Genomic DNA, 8,893 nt, shown 5'->3' with positions numbered 1-8,893 from the left:
TTTACATGCAGTGGTGAAACCCAAGTGGTGGTTAGAGCCTAGAGTCAGCTGACCCATTTGCTCTCTCTTCTTAATTTTGTCTTTGGCCCTGGAGCCTCCCTGGGGAAAAAATAAGAGGTGTTTGGTAATCTTGCGCTGAAAGCGGGTACTTAAGTCAAAAGTACACCTGAACTCAGCTAATTTGCACTAATCACCTATGCCAGCCGCGGATCAACCAGAGAGGAGAACGTCCTCAGGATGCAACCACAAACACGCATTGCGGGAGCTTCCCACATCAAACACTATTTTGATTTCTAAAACCTTCATCCCCTGCCCCCTACTAAACTGGAGAGTGCATCAGAATCCCCTAAGGGCTTGTGAAGACCCAGAGTGCCTGGTCCCACCCCTAGCGATGCTGATTTCTTATACCTGATTTCTTCTATCTGGAGAGGTACCTGAGAATTTTCGTTTCTAACAAGTTCCCACGTGGTGCTGGTGATGCTGGGCCAAGGGTCACACTCTGAGACTCACCTCCCGATTGGAACCTTTTCTTTGACAATGGGAAGTTCAACCATGGCAGTGATTTTTCAACTGATGTGATTTTTTCCCCCCAGCGGACAAAATCCGGAGACATTTTTGGTTGTCATAACTGGTCCTGGCCATTAGTGAGTAGAAGTCAGGGATGCTGTTCAATATCCTATGATGCATAGGACAGCTAGGATTATTAGAAATTAATTAGAAATAATTATTTGACCCAAAATGTCAGTAGTGCCAGTGTTGACAAACCCAGCACTATAGGAGAATGCTTAAATAAATTAGAAGATTCCCACAAGGAATAAATATTATGCAGCCATTAAGAAGAATGCTCCTTGTACAACAATAGTCAATATTCTGTAAATGAAAGTAACCTTTTAAAATTGTATAAAATATTAAAAAATTTAAAAAAAGAAGAATGCTCCTTATACTATATATAAAAGAGATAAACAACAAGGACCTACTGTATAGCACAGGGAACTATATTCAATATCTTGTAATAACCTATAATGGAAAAGAATCTGGAAAAGAATATATATATTCTTTTTCAGATATATATATATTTACATATATCTGAAATATCTGAATCACTTTGCTGTATACCTGAAGGTAAACACAACATTGTAAATCAACTAAATGAGAAAAAAAAAAGAATGGTCCTTAGACCTTTTTATAACTTGGGGAATTGTTCATGATATGATGTGCGGGGGAAAAAAAAGGATAAAAGAAGTATATTCAACATATTAGCTGTTTCATTTAATTTTCTTTGTACTGTACCACTACCTAGAATTATCTGGTTTGTTTCTATGTATACTTATATATCGTCTGTCTCCATTTACTAGGTTGTAAGCTCCTGGTATTCTTTAGAAGAGCATTAAATAGTTGCTGAGCATGTGAATAGGTAAATGTAAGTAAAATCAGTGGTGTGCTGGTAAATGTTTAACAATCAACTCTCAGAAAAGAAAATCTCTGATTTGTCACATGTGCCAGTTTCCATGGTGGCTGATTTCAAGCTACCTCCGGCTTAAGAAGAGATGAATTAGAGGGCTAGCTCCTGGGCTAGTTGATGTCCTCCAAGGATGAGTAGAATAATCTGGCTATTAATATGATGCAGCTCCCAATTTCTGGTCTCAAGCCAGCTTCCAGATTCCTGATTGAGAGCATCAGTTGAAGAAATGTTATGCTAATCGTGGCAGGAGTCTGGGGAATGATGCATAGAAACATTCTGGGTATTGGGGACCCATAAAGTGTAGGTGTTCAGGCGGTGAACTGCATGAAGGTGGCACATCTGGGGCATGTGCCATTTACATCACAGACACACGCGAGCTTGTATGAAAGAACGCAGGCAGGCTCAGAGATTCTTGTCTTCTGAGTCCTGAGGCAGGGGGGTATACCTTCCTTCATAAACCCCATGGACTGCTGGCCATGTACACATTCTGGAGAGCACACAGACACACGTGGTCCTGTTATATATACACGTACGTGGCTGGGCATCCCCTAAGCTCCACCTTTCTCAGAGGCCCAATTCCGCTCCCTCAACCCTGACTCTGAGGCTGACATGATTGTTCCACCTGGGGGAGAGGGCAGTGGAGTATCACCATTGCTGGTGATACATATATGTCCTGGGACGCCTTCAAGTGGGTAAAAGTATTTGACCCTCAGCCAGGGCTGCTGTACACCTGGCTACAGGAATGTACTTAAAACTGTTTTAAAAAATCATTTGAGGACTTCCCTGGTGGCACAGTGGTTGAGGGTCTGCCTGCCAATGCAGGGGACACGGTTTCGCTCCCTGGTCCGGGAAGATCCCACATGCCACGGAGCAACTAGCCCGTGTGCCACAGCTACTGAGCCCACGAGCCACAACTACTGAGCCCGTGTGCCACGACTACTGAAGCCCGCGTGCCTAGAGCCCATGCTCTGCAACAAGAGAAGCCACCGCAATGAGAAGCCCATGCACTGCAACAAAGAGTAACCCCTGCTCACCGCAACTAGAGAAAGCCCACGTGCAAGAGACCCAATGCAGCCAAAAATAAAATAAATAAATTTTTAAAAATCCTTTGAGGGTCTTCCCTGGTGGCGCAGTGGTTGAGAGTCCACCTGCCGATGCAGGGGACATGGGTTTGTACCCCAGTTTGGGATATCCTCCTTTCTGTTCCACCATCCTTGGCTTATAGCTTCCTTCCTAAAGGTTACCTCATGGTCAAAGATGGCTGCTGCAGCCCTTGCAATCTTGCTTGTGCTCCAGGTAGAAGGAAGAAGGAAGTAGCAAGTGGGCGTGTTAAGTCAGTTCCCTCTAAGTAGCTTTCCTGGAAGCCCCACCCAATGACTTCCTCTTATTATTTCATCATCCTCCCTTAATTTCAAGGGATGCTGGGAAATGTAGTTCTTAAGATGGACACATTAAGTTCCTAAAGCTGCCAACCTCCTTCTCTTCAAGGCCAGCTGGGCACGTTTGGTTTCCCACAGGTACGATCATTTGGTTGCCATCTTTGTTCCCTCCATTGGCCTGGAGGACATGATAGCCCTTGCTAAATTCACCCAGAAAAGCTTAAATGATGGCCAACAAAGCCCATTCTTCCTGAACACTGGAATGTCTCTAATAAAAAAAGCTCTCCTCCAAAATAAAATGGCCTTGGACATTATAATGCCTCAAAAGGAGCCATCTGAACGATTATCCCAATAAAATGTTGTGTTTTCATACCTGAAAAAAAGAAAAAGGGCACATTGCCCACTTGAATAAAATGTAGGCTCTGTTAGCAAAGAACAACTGTGGAATGATAATTGGGAAGGGAGCTAGCAGACTCTGTTATATATATTATCCTATTCCGTGCTCAGTTTTGAGAGATCCTTAGGAAAATCCACCATTTCCCCCATGAGGTCTGAGATTCTGTGACACGTCTGGGTAAAAGATTTTTTGTCTCATAGATAACACACTAGCAGCACTATTTTCTATTGTTTGTCAAGGCAGGTAGAATTTACTTGCCCTAGGTTAGCTGTATTTCATAACAAGGGGAGGAGAACATATAAGGCTTCCAATTTCTGTTAAAAATTTCTCTCTTTAAAACTTATCTTTGTTTTCAATCTGTGTTACTGTTTAAAACAAGAGTTTACCTTCAGTTTACCAAAAGAGGTAAGTGGGTTGTAACTGGATCCAATCATGAGCATGCCATTTATGCTCTCAGAAAGGCATCAAAAAGGGGAATCAGAACCCACCTCTTCCACCTTCCTTCCCTACTTGCTGGAACACTCACCTCCTGTTCCTGTACAAGATGACTTTGGAAGGTGAGTTGTGGGCCTTCTGGGTCACCTTTGGAGTCTAGGACTTTTTGAACAATCAGAGAATCCCACCTTCATTAGAGAGCTGAATGCAGCCTGGGTGAAATCTAGATCTGGTGGTTTTAAAACATGTTCTCCATGGGACTTCCCTGGTGGTCCAGCGGTTAAGACTTCGCCTTCCAACACAGGGGGTGCAGGTTCAATCCCTAGTCGGGGAGCTAAGATCCCACATGCCTTGTGGCCAAAAACCCAAAACATAAAGCAGAAGAATATTGTAACAAATTCAATAAAGACTTTAAAAATGGTCCACATCAAAGAAATCTTAAAAAAAATAAAATAAAACATGTCCTCCAAATCTATGACACTCCTCTCTTCAATAGATGGGGTCTAATTCCCCCCTCTCCTTGAATGTGGCCCAGACTTAGTGTGTTGCGTCTAAGGAATAGAATGTGGCAGAATGATGCTGTGTGACTTTTGAGGCTAGGTCATAAAAAGGGTAACTTCTGCCTGGTATTCTCAGCTCACTCACTTTTGGGGAAGCCATGTCTTGAGGACACTCAAGCAGCCTGTGGAGAGCCTGAGGCTCCTCATCTGTTCATTTCACCATCCTGGTTCATTGAAGATCAGACTGCGGACTGGGAATATGTGTCTTCTCAGTGAGATGTTTGGATTCCTTCTTCTCCAAGAGATCTTCTCACTAAGTCATCCCCCTCCTGCTGTCTTTGCTTCAGCAAAGGATGGTGATTCTGGAGACAGACTGCCTGAGTTTCAATCCTGGTTCTACTGCCTACAAGCCGAGTGGTTTTTTTTGCTTTTTAAGAATTTATTTATTTTTGACTGTGTTGGATCTTTGTTGTTGCGCGTGGGCTTTCTCCAGTTGCGGCGAGTCGGGCTACTCTTCGTTGCAGTGGCAGGCTTCTCTTTGTGGTGGCTTCTCTTGTTGCGGAGCACGGGCTCTAGGCACGTGGGCTTCAGTAGTTGTGGCGCACGGGCTTAGTTTCTCCGTGGCATGTGGGATCTTCCCAGACCAGGGCTTGAACCCTGTCTCCTGTATTGGCAGGCAGATTCTTAACCACTGCACCACCAGGGATGTCCGAGCTGGGTGGTTTTATATGAGTTATTTAACCTCTGTAAGCCTCAGTCTCCTCATCTGTAAAAGGGGACAATCGATGGATACACATCAGGGTTTCTCAACCTCAGCATTACTGACATTTGGGCCAGATAATTCTTTGTTGTGGGGCTATCCTGTAGGATGTTTAGCAGCATCCCTGGTCTCTACCCACTAGATGCCAGTAACAATGTCTCCCCTATCCCAGTTACAACAACCAAAATGTTTCTAGACATTAGCAAATGTCCCGTGAGGGGGCAATATGACCCCCAGTTGAGAACTGCTGACCTAAGTCATTTATTTCTGTGCATGGTGCTTAGTCAGCACTCGAGAAATGATCATCATGATTATTTTTCTCTCTTCTGATTGCAACAATATTAGATTTCAGCAACGTTTTTGCTAGGTGTTTTTTTTTAAGATGCTGTTTGCATTTTTGTGACAAAATTATTTTTTTAAATGTATGCAAGATGGCTAATTTCATGTGATGTGAATTTTAACTCACTTTATTTTTTATTTATTTACTGTTTAAAATTTTTTATTTATTTATTTATTTGGCTGTGCCAAGTGGGATCTTAGTTCCCCGACGAGGGATCGAACCCATGCCTCCTGCAGTGGAAGCAAGGAGTCTTAGCCACTGGACCACCAGGGAAGTCCCTGTATGCTGTTAAATGTTAAATAAAAGATGTTTTATTTTATCTTGTTATTAGTATTGCCTTTTGAATATGATTTGACTTTTCTTTTTTTTCTTTGACTTTTCTTTGACTTTTCTTATGTCTTTTGTCTCATGTCCTTGAGTCTAACTTTGACCTTTCTAGCAGTAATTAATCCATGAGACCACTTTCGCTGCCCACTGTGATGAATGCATACATTATGTACCGTGAGAAGCTATTGGTATCCTTTATTCTCTTGACATTTCTGCTCGGTAGTCAAATAGGTGAGGAAGGGCTTCCCTGGTGGCGCAGTGGTTGAGAGTCCGCCTGCCGATGCAGGGGACATGAGTTCGTGCCCCGGTTTGGGAAGATCCCACATGCCGCGGAGTGGCTGGGCCCGTGAGCCATGGCCGCTGAGCCTGCGCGTCTGGAGCCTGTGCTCCGTAACGGGAGAGGCCACAACAGAGAGAGGCCCGCGTACCACACACAAAAAAAAAAGGTGAGGAAAAAGATGGGCTGCCATTGTGGGTTTTTTTGTTGTTGCCATTGTGGTTTTAGTTCAATCACATTAAGAATCTTGGAGTGGGGAAGGCCTTTTTAAGCTTGATGCAAAACTCAGAAGCTTTATTTATTAAAAAAAATTTTTTTTGGCCACACCTTGAGGCTTGCAGGATCATAGTTACCTGACCAGGGATTGAACCCAGGCCCTCAGCAGTGAAAGCACCGAGTCCTAACCACTGCACCGCCAGGGAATTCCTTCTGGTTACTTTAAATGGATTGAAGTTTCCAGATCTTAGCTGAAAGGTGTTATATTCACTGTGGCTCATACAGCCTCCCAATTCCAAGGCTGGAGGCTAATCCAGAAGCATTTTCCCAGGCCCCTTGAGTGCTAGTCTTTGTTGAATGATTTTGTGTGCTGGGATTGTAGGAGTTTGTTCTCTCCTCACTTATCATTTAATCCTGAGACTTTTAACCCCTTTTTTAACCCTATGACTTTCTAACATCATCTCCATTTATTATGCTCAGAGAGACTTAGTAATTAGCCCAAGGACACTCAGCTAGGAAGTGCCTGTACAATTATTTAGAAAGCCAGATGACATGGCACCATCTCACCATCATCAGAAAGAGAATGTAGTTCAAGTCAAACCAGATCATTCCTGGTTCCTGGAGCCCTTTCTACTTCTGTGCCTTTGAATCTATGGGTCCCTCCACTCTGAGGGGCCTCTCCCTTCAGGGAGCCTTGCCTGTGCTTCACGGCTTAGCTACAACGCTTCCTCCCCCAGGAAGCCCTCCCTGATTCTCATCACTGGGAAATAGCATTTGGCACATGCTCATGCTGCTTTTCACAGTGGCCACTTGTGAGACTCACCCCACAGCTTTTGCAGGTTGGCTATGAGCACCCACCAGGTGTTGATGTGTAATAATGTTGCTTAGGTTTTAAAAAAGGCAGTTTAGAATGAAAAAAAATAAACTCATTTGCCAGTAGCCAGTAGCCTGGTCTCCAGTCATTTTGTGTGTATGTGTTTGTGTGGGACAGAGAAAAAGAGAGAGAGAGAGATTCATCTAAGACCTTGGTAGCTCCCAGAAGAATCTCACTTATCACAGAAAACGTTACAATGCATTCAGATGATGATGATAACGATAATTATTTGCTGTAAAAATAACTGAAGATTTTTCCTATTGTAAAAAAAAAATTGAAAAACATTTTCATATTATAGAATCAATAAATTGTTTTTGTAGTGCCTGTACAAAACAGACCCTAGGCTGTGTTCCTCTAATACTGAGTGGACAAGTACCCTGCCTGCCGCTCCCTCCCATTCTGGTCGACCTAAAGAACTTGGGATTCCTCTACAAGCCTTACTTTTGCCTGGCATGTCCTTCCTGCCATGGCCTCCATCCCCCTTTCTTTCTAAACCTTATCTTTTTAAGATTCAACCAGGAACAAGACTGCCAAGCTCCCTGCCCTCTAAGAACTTACTTTTTGTTGAAAGGAGACACATAAGTAATCATTTCAGATACTGATACAGGCTATGAAAAAACAAAACCAGGCAATAGGAGAGTGTGGAGGGTGGTGCTTTAACGAGGCTGGTCTGACAAAGGCTCTCTGCTCGCGGGCCATTTGAGAGGAACCTTGAGGAATGACGACGAGAAGGAAAAGATTCCAGAGAGAGAGGGAACTGCGAGGGCAAAGGCAGTTTCCGAGGAAACAGAAAGAAGGCCAGTGTGGCTGGGCAGTCCAAGCCAAGCAGAGACTGGCGTTGAGATGAACACAGAGGAGGCGGGGCCAGGTCCTGCAGGGACTTGTAGCCCACAGAGAGGAGGTCAGATTTTATTCCCAAGGTGATGGCTTCACAGCCAAATTGCTTTGTAGAAGGGTTTTCTTGCAGCTCGTGGGACTTCTCCAAGCCCCAGTGGCTCATGCCTCCGCCGCCAAACTGTGAGGGCCAGTTTTGCCTCTGTGCGGTCATCGCCCCTTTAAGTGGCGGCTTACTCCTCAGACCCTGAGCCCCTGAGGACGCCCCCGGCTGGGTGACCGCAGCGCGCAGCCCCGCGCCTGGCCCACAGCAGTCGCGCAGCCCGGGTCGGCGGAGGCTGACCGGGCGATTGCGCACGGAGGCTGAACAAGAAGTCGGCGCAGAACTTTCCCCCTGGAAGCGGGGCCTCCCACTCGGCGCGGCCACGCGGATTCCGGTAGTAGGAGGGGGGGGGGCGGGGGCTGGCACGTGAGGCAGGCGGCCGCACGTGGCCCAGGAGTGTGCTTTTTTCGGGACAGGTGCGGGGGCCGCCAAGTTCGCGAAGGCGCAGACGCAGCCGGGCCTCGGCACCCCGTCTCCCACTCAGGTTTATTTTCAGATTCGTGGCCGCTGCGGTCTGGTCAAGGGAAGGTGTCCTCGGAGAGCGCCAGGGCGTCTTAGTGGGGTGGGCCAGAGGGTCCCCCACGCACAACGCGCAGCGAGCCGCGTGCCTGCTGTCTGCCCAGCAGGCTGGTGGGAGCCCGCGGGCCTCGCATCTCGGAAGTTTTTCTTTGGACTCTGAGGCTCAACTTGCCCATCTAAGAAATGGGTCTGAAGTAAACAGCTGGCGAAGCACTTTGCCAACTTGGATTCAAGTTGGGCGTTTAATTCACTTTCTTCGATTCCCTCCTCCCTTTGGAAGCCCAAGGGGCTGGAGTAGCGGGATGCCACCCACCACACCCTTCCGTCCCCGCAGAGCGGTCCCGGGAGTTGATTTTGCGTCCCCTACGGCCTGGAGGCACCGGATCAGCCCTCCTGTGGGGTGCGGTCTCGGAGCCCCGGGTCACGTGACTCCTGCCCGCTGCCTCTGGCCAGCGAGCAAGTGCGCATGC

This window comes from Pseudorca crassidens, chromosome 15 (genome assembly GCF_039906515.1).
Source record: "Pseudorca crassidens isolate mPseCra1 chromosome 15, mPseCra1.hap1, whole genome shotgun sequence".
Taxonomy (NCBI): Eukaryota; Metazoa; Chordata; class Mammalia; order Artiodactyla; family Delphinidae; genus Pseudorca; species Pseudorca crassidens.
This window is presented reverse-complemented; position numbering follows the sequence as displayed.